This window comes from Castor canadensis, chromosome 6, assembly GCF_047511655.1.
Source record: "Castor canadensis chromosome 6, mCasCan1.hap1v2, whole genome shotgun sequence".
Classification (NCBI taxonomy): Eukaryota; Metazoa; Chordata; class Mammalia; order Rodentia; family Castoridae; genus Castor; species Castor canadensis.
The window spans coordinates 154,859,640-154,876,817 of record NC_133391.1 but is presented as its reverse complement, the minus strand read 5'-3'; positions in this window follow the sequence as shown (position 1 = coordinate 154,876,817).

Genomic DNA, 17,178 nt, shown 5'->3' with positions numbered 1-17,178 from the left:
GTAAATTTTCAATCTTGGTGATGAATGTCATTGGGATTTGGATGGGAACTGCATTGAACATGTAGACTGCTTTTGGTAGTATAGCCATTTTTTACGATGTTGATTCTGCCAATCCATGACCATGGGAGATCTTTCCACCTTCTGTAGTCTTCTTCAATCTGTTTTTTCAGTGGTTTATATTTCTCCTTGAAGAGGTCATTTATACCATTTGTTAAGTTCATACCTGGGTATTTGATTGCTCTTGAGGATACTGTAAATGGATGTATTTTTCTATATTGTTTTTCAATTTGTTCATTGTTGGTTTATAGAAAGGCTACTGATTATTTTAAGTTGATTTTGTGTCCTGCTATATTTCTGAAACTGTTTATGGTGTCTAGGAATTTTTTGGATCTTTGAGGTATAGGATCATGTCTTCTGCAAATAGGGATACTTTGATTATTTCTTTATCTATTTGTATTCTTTTTATTTTTTCTTCTTCCCTTATTGCTCTGGGTAGGAATTGTAGGACAATGTTGAATAATAGTGGGGAGAGTGAACATCCTTGTCTCATTCCTGACTTTAGGGGAAATGGTTTTCAGTTTTTCCCATTAAGTACAATGTTGACTATAAATTTACCATATATAGCCTTTATAATGTTGAGGAACAATCCTTCTAATCCTAGTTACTTACAGCTTTTATTATAGAATGGTATTGGATCTTATCAAAGGCTTTTCCTGTGTTTATTGAGATGATCAAGTGGTTTTTGTCTTTGCTTTTATTAATGTGCTGTGTAAAATTTATTGATTTGCATATGTTGAATGATCACTGCATCCCTGGGATGAAGCCAAGTTGATCATGGTGAATGATCTTTCTAATATACTGTTGGATTCAGTTATCCATTATTTTATTGAGGACTTTTGTATCAATGTACATTAAGGAGAGTGGCCTGTAGTTCTCAATTTTGGACGTGTCTTTGTTTGGTTTTGGAATCAGTGTAATACAGACTTCAGAAAATGAGTTAGGCAACATTCCTTCCCTTTGGAGGTTGTAGAAAATTTCAACAAGTGTTGGTATAAGTTCTTCTGTAAATACCTGGTAGAATTCAGCAGAGAATCTGTCAGGTCCTGGATTTTATTTTTTGGGAGTTTCTTTAGTGTTGCTTCAATTTCATTGAGTGTTAATGATCTATTTATGTGGTTCATTTACTTTTCGTTCAGTTTTGGATGGTAATAAGTATCTAGATATTTGTTCATTTCTTCAATATTTTCCAACTTGTTGGAGTATAGGTTCTCAAAGTGTGTGATGATTCCCTTGGTGTTTGTTGTCACCTCTCCTTTTTCATTTCTGATTTTACTAATTTGGATCTTTTCCTTCCACATTTTAGTCAGATTTGCCTGGGGCTCGTCAAGCTTGTTTAGTTTTGAAAAGAAGCCTCTTTTTGTTTTGGTGATCTTTGTCTTTTTTTTTTTTGTCTCTATTTCATTAATTTCAGCCTTTATTTTTCTTATTTCTCTCCTTCTGCTTGTTTTGGGTTTTGCTTGTTCTTGTTTTACTTGGAGTTTCAGATGTAGGGTTAGGTCATTGATTTGAGATCTTTCTGTCCTTTTAATATATGCACTCATGGCTATAAACTTTCCTCTTTGAACTGCCTTTGCTGTGTCCCATAGCTTATGGTAAGTGGTGTTTTCATTTTCATTAAGTTCCAGGAAACTTTTGATTTCCTCTCTTATATCTTCTATGATCTACTAATCATTGAGCAATCTTTTACTCAGCCTCCAATTATTTGTGTATTTTCTGCTGTTGTTTTGTTTTTGAGTTCTAGTTTTATTGCATTGTGATTAAATAGAATGCAGTGGGTTATTTCTATTTTCTTATATTTGCTAAGGCTTGCTTTGTGCCCTAAGATATGATCTATTTTGGAAAAACTTTCACAGGCTGCTGAGAACAATGTATATTTTGCTGTTCTAAGATGAAAGATTCTTTAAACATCAGTTAGATCCATTTGATCTAAGGTGTCATTTATTTACAGGATTTCTTTGTTGATTTTTTGTTTAAATGACTTATCTATTGGTATTAAAGGGGTATTAAAGGTCTCCCACTACTACTACATTTGAGTCTATATATGCTTTTAAGTCCTTCAATGTAATGTTTGATGAAATTGGGTGCAGATATTTTGTGCATATAGGTTGATATTTTTGTTGTATTACTCCTTTTATTATTATGAAGTATTCTTCTTTGTCTCATTTGACCAATGTACATTTTAAGTCTACTTTGTCTGATATAAGTATTCTACTTCTGCCTGTTTTCAAGGGCAATTGGTTTAGTAAATTTTCTTCCAGCATTTACCCCTAAGCCGGTGTTTATTTCTGTCAATAAGGTGGATCTCCTCCAAACAACAGATTATCAGTTGTTCCTTTTAATCCAGTTTGCTAAACAGTGACTTTCAATGGGGGAGCTGAGTCCTTTAACAGTCAGTGTTAATATTGATAAGTGTGTGATGATTCCTGCCATTTTGTTATTTTTGTTCTTTAAGGATTTGATTATGTGCAGACAAATTAATGCTACTCTCTGATTCCTTGTCTTTTCTTCTCCTGTGGTTTGGTACTGCCTGTCCTCTCATGGATTTGTTTCCTTTCATCTTCTGTGTGCAGAATTCCTTGGAGAATCTTTTGTAGTGGTGGCTTGGTGGTCATATATTGTTTTAGTTTCTGTTTATCATGGAAGACTTTTATTGTTCCATCTATTTTGACTAATAGTTTTGCTAGGTAGAGTATCTGAGGGCTGAAAGTATTTTCATTCAGTACCTTAAACAGTTCAGTCCATGCCCTTTTTGCATTTAAGGTTTCCATTGGGAAATTTACTTTTTGATGAGTTTGCCTTTATACCTTATTTGATTTTTTTCCCTCTTACAGTCTTCAATGTTCTTTGTCTGTTCCCTGTGCTTGTTTTTTTAATAATAATATCCTGTGTAGAGGTTCTATTTTAGTCAAGTCTGTTTGGTATCCTGGAGGCTTCCTGTACCTGAATTGGCAAAACTTTCTCAAAATTTGAGAAATTCCCTGTTATTATTTTATCCCTTTGGCTTGTACTTCTTCTTCGATGTCCATGATTCTCAAGTTTGGTCTTTAATGGAGTTGCTTAGTTCTTGCATATTACTTTCACAGCTCTTCAGTTGTTTGACAAAGAGTTCTTCTGTTTTTTCTTTAAATTGTATTTTATCTTCAAGCACTGTCTTTCACTTGTCTGCTGGAGGGGACTTCCACTGTGTTTTTTGTTTGACTAAAGGGATTTTTTATTCCCAGGATTTCTGTTTGATTCTTTTTTCTGATGTTTTCCAAATAGTTGTATATAATTCATATATATCTTGTCACCTTTAATTCATATATATCTTTTTTTATACTGTCCTTTGTTTCACTTTGGTGTTTGTAGATGTCCTCTCTGTGTTCATTTATTTGTTTCTGTGTTTTCTCATGTTGTTTATTTTTGGTGTCTTGAAATTCTTGAGTGCTTTTTCTGAAGGACTGAAGGAGGGGCTGCAGGAGGTCCCAAAAGGTGATAAGTGGTCAAGGAGACATTTCTCCTCCCTAGAAAACACCTGTTTGCATCTGAAAGGCATCTGCACACTCAGGCAATGCAAAAATAGGATAGATATAAAACCCACTGCCCACCCTGGCCCACAGTATCACCCAGGTCCCCCTGCATTTCCCAATATGCAGTCTTTCTCTTCTCTTTTCTCCAACTAAATTCTCTAAAAATAAAATCTTTCTGAACCTCTGCTGTTAGAGTCTGTCTTTGCTTTCATTATCAGAGCAGGCTCAAAAACCCTGAGCACCTGAAATTCCTGCACGTGTCATCCATGCATCACTTCTACATTCTGGTTAACCATGTCTATTGTCTTCTCCATGAATTTCTCAGTGATTTATTCCAAGATTTCGTTTTTGAGGGTTTTTTGTGGGTGCCATTTATATCCTTAGTAACATTTATCATTGTTTTCTTGGTGACAGGAACTGGGTGTCCATTTTCTTCATTACCCACAGAATCTGTATGGATTGTTTTTTTGTTTTTTTGGGTTTTTTTGAGGAGAGTGATTCTCATCCTTTCTTCTTCTTCCCATCATTCAATTCGGTGATGTGCAACTATGTTCTTCATGGGCTACTTGGATGTTTTAGTTGCCTATTTTCTTCTCCTTAATTTAATTTTTGTGTTGTGATTGACTTGGTTTTTTGCTAGGTTAATGTGCTCTTTCTGTTCCAGCCCTGGAGGTATAATTTAGAAGTAACAAATTCACATGTTCAGTGCCAGACCAGCTGTTCACACATTATGTAGAAAAGCCCATGTTGATAATATCAATTAACTGTGGGAGTTGGGGCAATCATGGCTATTAGGTTACATTTAGAACCTTGTGGATTTGGTAAAGGTAGCAATAACCATGGAGGGGTGCTGGAAAAGGGGGTATGGGGATAAGTTATGCAACCTGCTGGTTTTTGTGGCCCTTGTGCATATTTTGTATATTTCTGTTGCTGCAGTGGAGGGTGCTTGTGTTAGGGATTTCAGGGGGCTGGGGTGGTGTACAGTTGGTACAGTAGCATAGTCAGTGAGTGGTGTGTGTATGTAGGAGTGAGGGACAGTGTGGTTACAGGTTGTGGAAAGAGTGTAAGGGGATGTGAAGACAGTGAGAGAGTGGATGAGAAATGGCAGAAAGAGTAGTTGGGCTGGAGAACAATGGATTGTAGAATAGGAAAAGGAGGGAAAGTGAAGCCAGTGAGAATAGGGATGAAAAAAATAGTGATAGTGAAGTTAATAATACTGTTTTCACCAGGTGGCAGCTACATTGCCCTACAACTGCAACTGTGTTTTGTCAACTCTTCCCTCAGCAACATGGTGCAATTCAGTTTTGAATGCGGCCCCCTGTCCCATAAGACCAGGTCTGGAATCCACCACCTTCCCCACTTTGGGAGTTTGGCTTGTTGCTCCACCCCTGCTGTCCATCTTTGCTGCTTTTTTTGTGTTTCTTCACTGAGAGTTCAGCTTCTTGCCCCACTACTGTTCTCTGGTGCAGTTTCAAGAGTCCAACCCCACCTCTGCTGTCAGTGTCAGATTTCAGTTCACTGTTTATGCTTTTCAATTTTGTTGGGGAGGGGTTCAGTCTGCCCAGAGGCTGTGCTGGGTTATGTTCCCCAGAGGACGAGTAGGAGAATCACTTGCAATGCCCACCTGTTGTTGTACAGATTTAAGCAGCTTTAAAACAGCTGGAGGGGGAAATGGCATCATTTTTCTCAGTTTGGTGCTGCATAGGAAGGTTTTGCACAGGTTAAAGGTCCAGGATGTTGTAGAGTTCTGATTAGTGCTCCGTGTTCTGATTGTTGGGTGAAAAAAAATAAATGGCCAGGGGACATTTTTACCAAGGTGGAACATGCCTTGCTAGCTGTGCCACATGGGAGTTTCAGCTATTGGGTGCAATTAAAAGCTGATTTAAGGGTCAGTCATTGAGTTTTATGTGCACCTAATGGTTGGTGTGTTATTATTTTGGCTAGAAGCAATCAGAATTACCCAAGTGTAGCTCCAGCATCTCAGGATGGTTTCTCTTGTCACAAAGCTTAGGATTTCTGATTCCCTACTCTAACCACCATCTTGAATCCTCTATTCTTACATTTTAAAACTTAATAAAAGATTTAAAACTATCATCTCGATTTCTTTATGTTCAATCCTTTAACCTTTTTAAAGATACTGTAACACAAATGTTGAGAATGGGCAATGAATAAATTACAGCTTTATTTGTTACAGTGGTATAGGCTGGAAATTCTGGTGAGGGTTCAAGCTGAGGCATCAGATAGCAGAAGGCATCATATAAAAAGGGAAGAAGGAGAGGGACAGAATAACACAGGGAGACAAAGAAAGGCAGAGAGGGACAAATTTAAATTTTAGCAATTCTACTTTCACAATGACAACTCATTACCATAAGAATGATATTATAAGCATTTCTTTGAGGTCTCACCTCTCAACATTTTTGCATTGGAGTTTATCCTGCAACACCTGTAGAGGGACACATTCAAGTCCCAGAATGCATCCACCTTCAAAGGTTGTAATGAAGTACAAATCCAACACTTGTCCAGAAGGAAAATGTTGGAGATATGTGGGAAACTGCACTAATAATTTCAACAATTTGCAGTATGCTTCTCTGTATAGTCTTTGTTTCATTCTAATTTAGCAGTACTTTGCCCATTTTTTTGTCTTTTCTTTTTTGGTGCTAGTATCAAACCCAGGGCCTTGCACATGCTAGGCAAATGCTCCACCACTGAGCTACATCCCAGGCTACTTGGCCCATGTTTTTCATATATTTTCTATAATTCATTTTATACTACATTTTTTGTGGGGTGGAGATTGAACCCAGGGATTCTGACATGCTAATCTCATGCTCTGCTATAAAGCCATATTCCTAGCCCTAGTCTACATTTTTGATCATCTACAATATGATAATTCACTGTTTTATCAGATAGATACATAGTATGTTTTCTCTGAAAATACAATATTGCCCTATGGTATGCAAAATAAAGGGTGTGGTGCACTTTTTACTAATTATTTAATCAATTTAGTCTGAATCTTATCACCTAGAAATGATAATAACTGTAGCTGTCTTGGTGCTGTTTTTGACTCAATAAATAAAAATTATCATTGCTACTATTCTTATAATAAAGTATGCATTAAAAGGACCTTCTTGATAATAAACTTCCATACTGCATTAAGTGATTTGAGATATAAAGTTAATTATTTGGAAATCTATCTTTCAAATCTTAATTGATTCTTCATACCTACATTCCTCTCATATACTAAGATAATAACTTATAAGAGGAGAGGACTTTTCAATAAGATTTTTAATATTTTCACAAATTGTCACTCACTAGAATGAATGTAATCCTGACATTTGTATATTTAGCAACTTTTTTGGTGAAAAATTTGACATATCAAAGTAAAATTTTGAGAGGTTAAAGAAGCAGCTAAATAAAAAATAGCCCTTGTATTTAGGACTTTTTCTACTTCATATTAGTCAAGATTTTTTTCCAAAGAATTTCCTTGTGCTTTTATAAGTGTATATGATTTAGAATATACACCATAAACTTGTTTTTATACTTACAAAGTAGAAAACTTATTAGGAAAAGTTAGAGGCTATAGAATTATCAGGAGATTATAAGAATTTTTTCTGCCAGAAAATAGTCTAGAGTGCACAAAGGAATATTAATTAACACTAAGAGGAAATAAAACTTTAGATGGATGTTTTAATTTAATTTAAATGTAAAAATGTGCAATTGTAGAGAAAATGGAGGAAAAAGCTATAATGTAATTGAAACTACTAGAAACTGTTTAATTTGAATTAAGTTTATTACATTAGAGGATCTGAATTCTTTGTGTCTTTTACTTTTATTAAAGATGTTTCAAATTACTTTATTCTTTATTAATTATACTGTAATACAACTATATTAACATACATGAAAATTTATCTGAAACCAAAGCTGTTTTAAAAATTTTTCTAATCTACTCACTGAAATATCACTTCCCCTGCATGGATTCAGTTAGTGTTGCCTTTCAGGAAATGGGTTTTAAATTATAAATCTGCTGCTTAAAGAAAGTAATCCTAATCAATTACATTTCTACATCCATATCTTTGGTACTCCTCATCTTCAAATACTCATTGCCCTTAAAATGAAAATCTAAGTTCAGATGTTTAGGTGAAAAAACAAATAGCAGCCCCAAAATTTGCACAGAAGGAAATTTTAGCTTAAAAATTCAAGGTATAAATATTTGACTTCTTGCATATGGACTTTAAGGATTATTACCTGATTCAAAATGTAGTATCTGAAATTGTAGTCATCATCCATTGCTGTCTTGAATGCATGGCTTCCTTTGGCTGTTTAACCAATCATGATGTAAAGTTACAAAGGCAGACACTAAAACTTAGACATGTTAATGCCTATAGTAGTGGACCTATACTCTGTTGATGCAGAGTATAGGTCCACTACTGTGCCCTATGCAAGTGATGTCAACTCTTACCATTTTCGTGCCAGCCACTGTCAAGTTCAGTCACATCTTCCAGAATGATATCCATTACTAACCTTACAAGAGGAGCTAGTCATTTTTTTAGGCAAAATGGTGTATGTATAAATAAATTACTGTATTGCTCTACTTTCAAAGCATATTTTTGTATCTGGCCTAGATGCAGGTATGCTTACAAATTTCACCTTGGGCCTGTAACATATATCTACATTGCTTAATTTGAGGTCTAGCATGAAAATTTGCAAATTACCTACCTATTTTAAATTATGTATGCATTATAACAAAGAAGGAAATACGTGAAATGTAAATAAGGAGTACAGAGTTTAAATCATTTGTTAAATATACGACAATAGAAAGAATAAAAGAAAACAATGAAAGAGTAATAAGTGATGTCACATGTGCTGTATTAGATATTTATATTCTACAATTTCTGTACTTCAAGCATTCACTTTACCTTAAAACTAAATGAAGCATCTCAAAGAGATTCAGAGATAACTTCATGTACACAGTGGATGCACTTTTGTGTGATGTCTCCACAAGGGCACACTTTTATTCAATTTCTTATGCTACAACTCTTTACAGGAAAATAATCAAACATAATTTTTAATCCACTGTATCACCCTGTGAGCCTGAATACAAATCTCAACTTCAAATTTAAGATAAAATAAAACCATAAAAGATTTCAAATGCAATAGTCTGTAAATGTAAAGATCTCTCTTACAGGTGATTTTGAGGACATATATAATCATTGAGAGGATAAGAGATTCCATTATCCATTGAAGCAATTTACTCACTGGATAATTCATTTTTTACACTATCTCATATACAGATGAAAATTTTATCTCCCCAAAATTGCACCCATTTTTCTTTGATTTCATTTTCCTTTTTAGCAAGAATATAGTAGATGTTCTCCAACAATATCAATCATTCCCTTCCAAAATACCAATGACATTTTTCACAGTAAAGGATGGAATACCAGCAACAAATCACTGAATAGACAAAGCAATCTTTAGCAAAAGAACTAGCAGGAGGCATTACACTATCTAACTTTAAAATTTACCAAAAAAGTGTACTTGTCAATAAAGTGTGGTATTAACATAAAAAAAATAAGAGCCTAGAAGTAAACTCACACATCTACAAGAAACTAGTTCTTTCACAAAGTTGCTAAGAATACATACTGGAGAAAGCACAGTCTTCTCAAAAAAAAAGTGAGAAAATTAGTTATCCACATGCACAAGAAAGAATGTATGGATCTATCTCACATAAATTACAAAATCAACTAAAAATGTATTAACAACTTAAAAATAAACCCCAAAACTAGGAATCTAGTAGACGAAAATATAAGGTGAGTCTTTTAGGACAATGTAATATGCAAAGGTTATTTTTTGGACAAGATCCCAAAAGTACAGGAAATAAAAGCAAAAAGTTAAGTAAATGAGTTTGCATCAACCAAAAAGAAAGAGAGAATGCAACATAATGAAGACACAACCAACAGAATAAGAGGAAATATTGGCAAACTATATAGCTAACAAGGATTGATAATTCACAATAGATAAGAAATGCAAAACTCAATAATAACACAAAATAAATAATCCAATTTAAAAAGGACACTCGATATAAATAGATATTCCCCAAAAGAGTATATGAAAGGGCAATCAAATACATAAGAAATACTGAACATTGCTACTCACAACAGAAATGCAAATAAAACCACAATGAATTATCACTTCAGTAAGAATGGCTGTTTTCAAAAGGATTAATAATAACAAATTTTGGCAAGGGTGTAGAAACACACTATTTGTGGGAATGTAAATTGTAACAACCATTATGGAAAACAATACATAGATCCCCACCAAAATTAACTAAAACAACAATACAATCCATCATTGCCACTACTAGGCACATCTTCAAAGTAAATTAAATCATTATGTGACAGATATCTGCACTCATTTATATTGCAGAATAATCTACAATAGCTAAGAAATGAAAACAGCTTCTTCTCAGCATAAGTCTAAACCAACTGATGCATTTGGTAAGTACACACATGGAATAATCTCTCACATCTTACTGGTTAGAATGCAATTGCTATCACTCTTATCAATAACACAATATTTATTAAAATTTAAAACAGCCATTTAGAGAAGCTTTTTATTACCATTATGATGCTGTATAGCAAACTGCCACCATTCACAGGACTTGGACTCTCACTGACTGTGGGGCAGTAATTTAGACTGTTTTGTCTGGTCTTGTCTTGCTTCCATTGTATTTCTTTGGTCTGGGATATATTTGCTGGCTGTGAGCTGGAGCGACTCAGCCTAAGCATCTCTCTCACCTCTCAATCAATTTTGGATGTGTCTTTCTCCAACATTCCTTTGGTCCAGAGTTAAAAGGTGGAATTCAGGATTGAGGACAGGAAAATAAACTCCACCTAGTTACTGAGATTGCTTTCAAGGTCACATGTCAAAGGACATGGATGGATACAAGAGTGCTGGAACAGTACAGATAAAATTAATACCAAATAGGAAGAACTCAGACCAATTACCAATTGGCAATTTGTGGAATAAACTGCAAGTAAGAACTAGAACAATCAATCAATCACATTCTTTGATGCTGCCATTAATACACCTGGACATATATGACATGACGTAGATGTGAAAATATTTAATAGAATGTGCCTTATAGCAAAGATAAAATGCTCATCATAGAAACATCATTCATGTCTGAGTAAGTGATAATTAGTTACAAAATATCCATGCAAAGCAATATTAGGTAACCAGCAAAAATTATTTATGTGAAAGAATACTTTGAAGTGAACAAAATGTACATAAAAGGAGGATATATCCTATCATATTTTTAAATAAATAATATATGCTTAGTTATCTCTGAAATAATAGTAATTAAACAGTGTTTGCTTTAGTGAGCAAACAAGGTTGAGGCAAATGAACTATTCATAATCTTACAGTATACACCATATCCTTTAATCTTTTCAAAACTAACATGATAAGCGTGCTCTATGTATTTTACTGATTAATTTTTCACACAATTAATATATTTTATTCTTTACATTAATAAGTAGTAAATACAATTACATAACAATTATTTCCAAGCATGTAGACATTTCCAATGTATTTCTCACTCTTCAAAATATTTTTTTTCTGAATTAAGATAATCTGTACTTTGCAGAACAGAAAGATGACCCAAAATATTTAACTTTTACATAAATTTTATGAATTTCCCAAAGTTTGTGGGCTTAAATTAATGAATATGGCTATATATATTTCTACTTATATATTTAAATCATTTTTCCAGCATTTACTTTTGCTACTAAATTGACAACTTTCTCTCAAGGGAGAGAAAGACTTTACAGTTCTATCTCTGGGTTGTTGCTTGGAGGGAGAAGCACTCTAAAATTGTACAAGTCCAAGAAGTTTGAGGATTATGGAAGAATATGACAGTTGCTAAAGATATAGAGCCATATGATCTTAGCAAATTGTTTAATAATTTATCTTAGTGTCTTCATTCCTGTAGATTGTGGCAAATAATATACATCATATAGTCATTGTTTGAATATTGCTAACCTTTTTAGTATTCGACAAGTTGATTGTTAATTGTTCTGACTTTGTACTCCTTGACATTAGTAAATTTATTCAGTATTTTTTAAACTCTTTAAAGACAACACTTTCTTTCTGGCTAACACAAATATGATAAAAGGAAAGACAATATTTCATTAATGTTCTAATTATTTGCCCAATTTTTATGAATTATTTTATACTTTAACATGTGAGTAATAAAATTTAATGCAAATGAATCATGAAGATATTTTAGGCTGGTCTCTTTCTGTTTACAAGACAGGTGGCAATATTTCCAAAGTTATAAATATAAATTATAGTGTACGTGCCACTGGGTATTCATATGCATAATTTTGGTATACTTCACTTCAAATTTTTCATAAATATGTAAATATTTTGTTTCATCTTTGGGGACCAAATCTGTGTATTACATCCAAATAATAATCCAAAGGGAACAAATATCTATTGAACTTGGTTCCAGAATTCATAATGAACATAATTTGCCAAAGTAAACGACTTTCAAAAACTGACTTTTCAAAGTGAATCACATACTGCGAAGAAAAATAATTATAACTGATTTCTGAAGCTAAGAATATTTTTTGTTGACCTTAAATTGAGAAAATCAATAAAAAGAAATTCCATGTAAGAAAAACTAAAAAAACTTTAAGATAAATAAAAAACCACAAGTAAAAACAAACATGGCATTAAAAAATTGCACTGACTTCCAAACAAAGCATTAATATTCCTAATTTTTTAGTTTTTTCCTTAATAGTTTAACATTTTGAAAAAGCATTGTAGTTACACCTGCAAAATTGACTTTTTCAAAATTACTTAGTTTACATGGAAGGAGATTTATGTGTGGATAAAAATCAAAGATTCTATTACAGGCTAATGGCAGCTTATTTTCTGTGCATCTATTTGTGTCCCTATAAATCAATTATATTTTAACATTTCTGAGTTTGACAAAAGTTGACCTTCAGTGTACTTTATTTAGCATAATGCACACAATGTCCTCCCATTCCTACCCAGAAGATAATAGGTATTATCAGATCTTGATGAAAATCAAATTTCTCCATATTTGGTAATTAGCTAATAAAACTAATTAGTTGAGGACCTACAAAACTAGTGTTAAAGGTGATTAAGCCAAGTTAATGATTACAAAAATAATTATGCATCCCCAGTGAACTTCAGGATTATAATTGGACTGTCTGTCCCAGTAAATTAGATAATTAGCACACCAAGATTGTTGAAAAACTTTGATCAGTTAGAAAGTGCATTCTTTAGAAACCTCACATTAACATGTGCTCTTTAAGACAATTTTATATTAAAAAATCTTCCAGAGTTAAGAAGCAGCAATGTAATTTTCATTAGTCACAATAATTAGTAGCTATCCAATTAATGTTATTGTTATTAGTTCTTTTCCATTCCAAACCAAATTTCATTACAACAGCAGAAAACTTTACCTTCAAAATACAAAATAAGATTAGCTAATTTTTTTGTTTGGTTGCCTGCAACAAATGAATGAATTATAATTTATATTACAGATTATACTTTAAGTGCTTCAATTATAAATTAGAACATTTATACTGATAATTAAATTATCATATCTTACAGGGAAAACTATTTTCATTGTGATCAATTTTTGACTGGCCAAATCTTTAATTAAGTGTCTAGAGCATTGTCTTATATTTGGACTCTTTTTTTGGTGTTACTTTAAAAGTCAGAAAATATACTACTCACCAATTCATCATTTTCTGTGTCAATTACAGTTCAGAGGATGAAATAACATGTTAGAATGAACTGATATGGTCCGTAGATTCCTATTCTTCTTTTGGTGATACCCACACACAAATAAAACGTATAACTATATATAAAATCGTTAGTCTCCCCCCCAAAATTATCTTTTTTTGTCTTAATAATAACTCATTTTACTTTGCTAATTTTTTTATTGTTGTTCTGAGTGGGGGTACATTATGGCATGCACAAAGATTTTACAATACAACAAATATATTAGAATTGAATTATAATCCATTGTTCATGAGTATTCTCAAACTACTCTAACAGTTACCCTCAAAAATATATTTTTATTCACAATATTTTGTTGCAATTGTTTGATCATAAGAGTAACCAAAAAATACTTCTTAAATAAAATCTCAGTTTGGAGGACATTCAGAATTTTGTCTCATCAAATTTGACATTGAAACTTTAGTCACAGTCCAAAAATCAAGATGTGACTAAATTTTAAGTAAACACCTTTTTACACATTTCCATATGCTGGTGGTAGATAAAAGGAATCACATTTAAAATTTGTCATTATGGCACCCAGTTATAGAAACTTTCTTTTTGACCTACGTTGTTTTTAATCAGGTTTCCAGGTCTTTGTGGAGGAAAAAGTGTTTAAGTTATTGAGAAAAGTCCAGATTTTTTCCCAGCAATCAGAATTCTTGGCCTTGAGAGAATTCAGATCTACTGTCAATGAGAGGCATCATAAGCATGTGGTCACTGTGGATTTTGTCAGCGACATGGTGACACTGTAGGCCTGAAAAGAATGAGAGGATCAGGTTGGGAATTAAGGCTTTCATGGGTATAGGAGGAGCAAAAATTCAATCATTGCTGTGCGGCAGATCAAATCACTGGAGACCTGGAGAAAGAAGAAGAAATTAGTCATGGGCAGAAGAACCAAAGCTTTATCAAAGAAGTTCGGGGAGGAGATTGCCAAGATGGTCCAAATGGAAAGAGGCCCGCAAATGGAAACTTGAACCTAGTGGAGAGTACCTGTTCTCGGTTTGAATTGACCTTTTCACACTTCCTCTTGTGACAATTTTATATCATGTGACATGCAGGAAATGGATTGTTAGAGATAATTTCCCTGTTGGAAATGAATGACAGCGTTTCAATACAATGATGCTGATATGGAGGTACCTACTTGTAATACCAGATACTCAAAAGGTAGAAGCAGGAGGAGGGTGAATTTGAAGCCAGAACTCGCAAAGGTAGCAATATTCTATCTTAAAAACAAAAGATCTAGGTTCTGAGTTCATGTCAGAGTGAAGTCAGTGATTGAACATGCTGGACCAGGAGTTAAGCGGAGAACAAGCCCAAAGTTTATTGAAAGAACAGCCAAGCCCCACAAGTATGAGAAGGGCTTAGGGAAAGCTAAACTGATGTACAGCTGGAATCTAAGACTGATATAGGTCTCTGTCTGACTTAGGTCCAACTAGTCTTCCTTGAAATTATGTTTGTGGTAGATTGGAGCCTAGTCAACTTCTCCCTGAACCCAGCCACCAAACCATCCCCTCCTTATTGAACAGAATATTCTGAGATCTGGTCAGCTCAGTCTGGTCTTGGGGTCTACCACCCACATCTTGCAGCTGCATTTTGTTATTTTGGTAAGAGGCTTGTTGTTTTTCTGAGAAATCTGTTGTTTCTTGTGCCCCTTTATATGTCTGTTTCTAAAAATGTCTCCCTCATCCAAAATAGAGTCACCTCTGTTATTGTTCAAAAAAAGAAGCTCAAAAGTAGCAAATCACAAGTATAAAGACCTTGGTTCAATTCCCAGTATGGACAAAAAATGAATAAAGTGTACCAGCTCTGTGAAATTGAAACATCTTAGTGTTAAGTGTGATTTCCAGTTACCAGTAAGGTTGACCATCCTTTGATAATTTCATTTCTTCAACTGTGTATTTTGTGTCCCACTCATCACACAATGTTCTATTATCTTACTTTTCCTTTCTAGTTTACTCATTAAAGTTCTCAATATATTCAAGGAAAAATTAGACATCTTTCACTTAACCATAGAGTATCATTTGGGACATCTTATCAGATGCATTAATAAAGATGAATTTCTTGGATAAAACTCCGGAGAACTTATGTTTTTGGTTAACTTTCTTAGTATATAAGATCAATAACTTTTAATCCTGGTGTAATTGAGAATCACCTGGGGAATGTTTAAAAACAACAGTGTTCTCTTCTAAGACTTTGATTTAATTGATCATGGGTCTTGGGCCTCCCATGGTTTAGATGTTTCCCCAGATAATTTCAATTGAATTATTTGTTGATAATCACTGGATTTGAATCATGCAAATCTTTTTACTTATTATGCTAAAGAGACTGCATAAAAAACTAGTGGTGTAGGATCATTTCTGCTTCAAGAAACAGTTTCAATTTACTATTTCACTAGGTTTTCTATCCTTCTCCCTTCCAGGTGTGTGACGTCTTCTTAGAACTTCAGGACTGTGGCTTCCTATCAGTTCTTGTCCTTGGCATGTTTTCTTGATTCTTTGAGAAACTATTTTGAGAGTCATAACCTTGTTCATCTTCTCTCTTGGATCATTTCCAATGTATACATCATTATGTTCTACACTTACTGCATAATTTGAAACCCTGCATAGTCCTGTGAATTCAGTGTGTTCTAATATGATGACACTGTTGTACTAGATCCAGCCCTAAACATACAACCAACCTGTCTGTAGAAGTCTGTTTCTTGTTGTCATAACAAAGTACATGTGCTTGAGTAGTTTATAAAGAATGAGGCTTACATGGTTCGTGATTCTTGTTATCGGAGAGTCCAAATAACCCAGTGCTCTTTTTGTTACATCTCAGTTCAATGGAGCTATTTCACTACATGAGATCATCAGTAATCTCTTTTAAGGATTCATCCACATTGACGTATTTGTCTCCTACTAAGTCCCAATTGTTTGTTAATATCACTATATTTAGGGTAGATATGGTGGCTCATTCCTGTAATCACAGCTACACAGGAGACAGAGACCAGGAGAATTGTAGTTCCAGACCAGGACAGGCAAAATGTTACCAAGACCCATCTCAAAAACAAGTTGGGTGTTGTGGTCCATATGGGCTTACAATATATCTTAATTAGATTTAGTTCCTTCATTGTTCTCCCTCATCCCCTCTTCTTAGAACCATGTCAATAAGTTTCATTGCTCCATTTTCATGTATGAATGCAAAATACATCCACTATATCTGCTTACAACTAATGCTGTGAAGTACAGATGACACTTAGCAGATCTGCTGCTGCCATGGGATTCCAATCAGATTTAGGTAAGTCTAACAAAGGTTGTTTCATAAATGAAAAGGGTTCTATAACCCAGCAACATTCAGAACAAAATTAGTACTAACAAAGTTAGTCCACTCCAAAATATGTGCATGTTAAATTTATAATTTACTTTCTGAGCTGCTTTGGTCTTGGTAATAATGACATACATTTGATAAATTTCATAAAGCTAAATTGGATATAACTAAAATTGTGGTAAGTGGCTATAACAAATATAATGGAACAAATCAGTAAAAGTGGCATAATATTAATTCAAAGTAATAAGTTGCAACTGTTTAAAAATTTAGTGATTGCTTTTATATAAAACTTATGATTTAATGCAATTCACCATGAATGAATACATTTTCCCTATGGATCCTTATAGACATCTATTAATGAGTGAATCAAAGAAACATTTTTTGAAACTTTCATTAAATAAAGTAGATATACCTGAACATTAATAAAAATGTTTTAGAATTTGACATGATTTCCTCCCTTAAGCAGCTCACAAATCATTTTGAGAGTTTT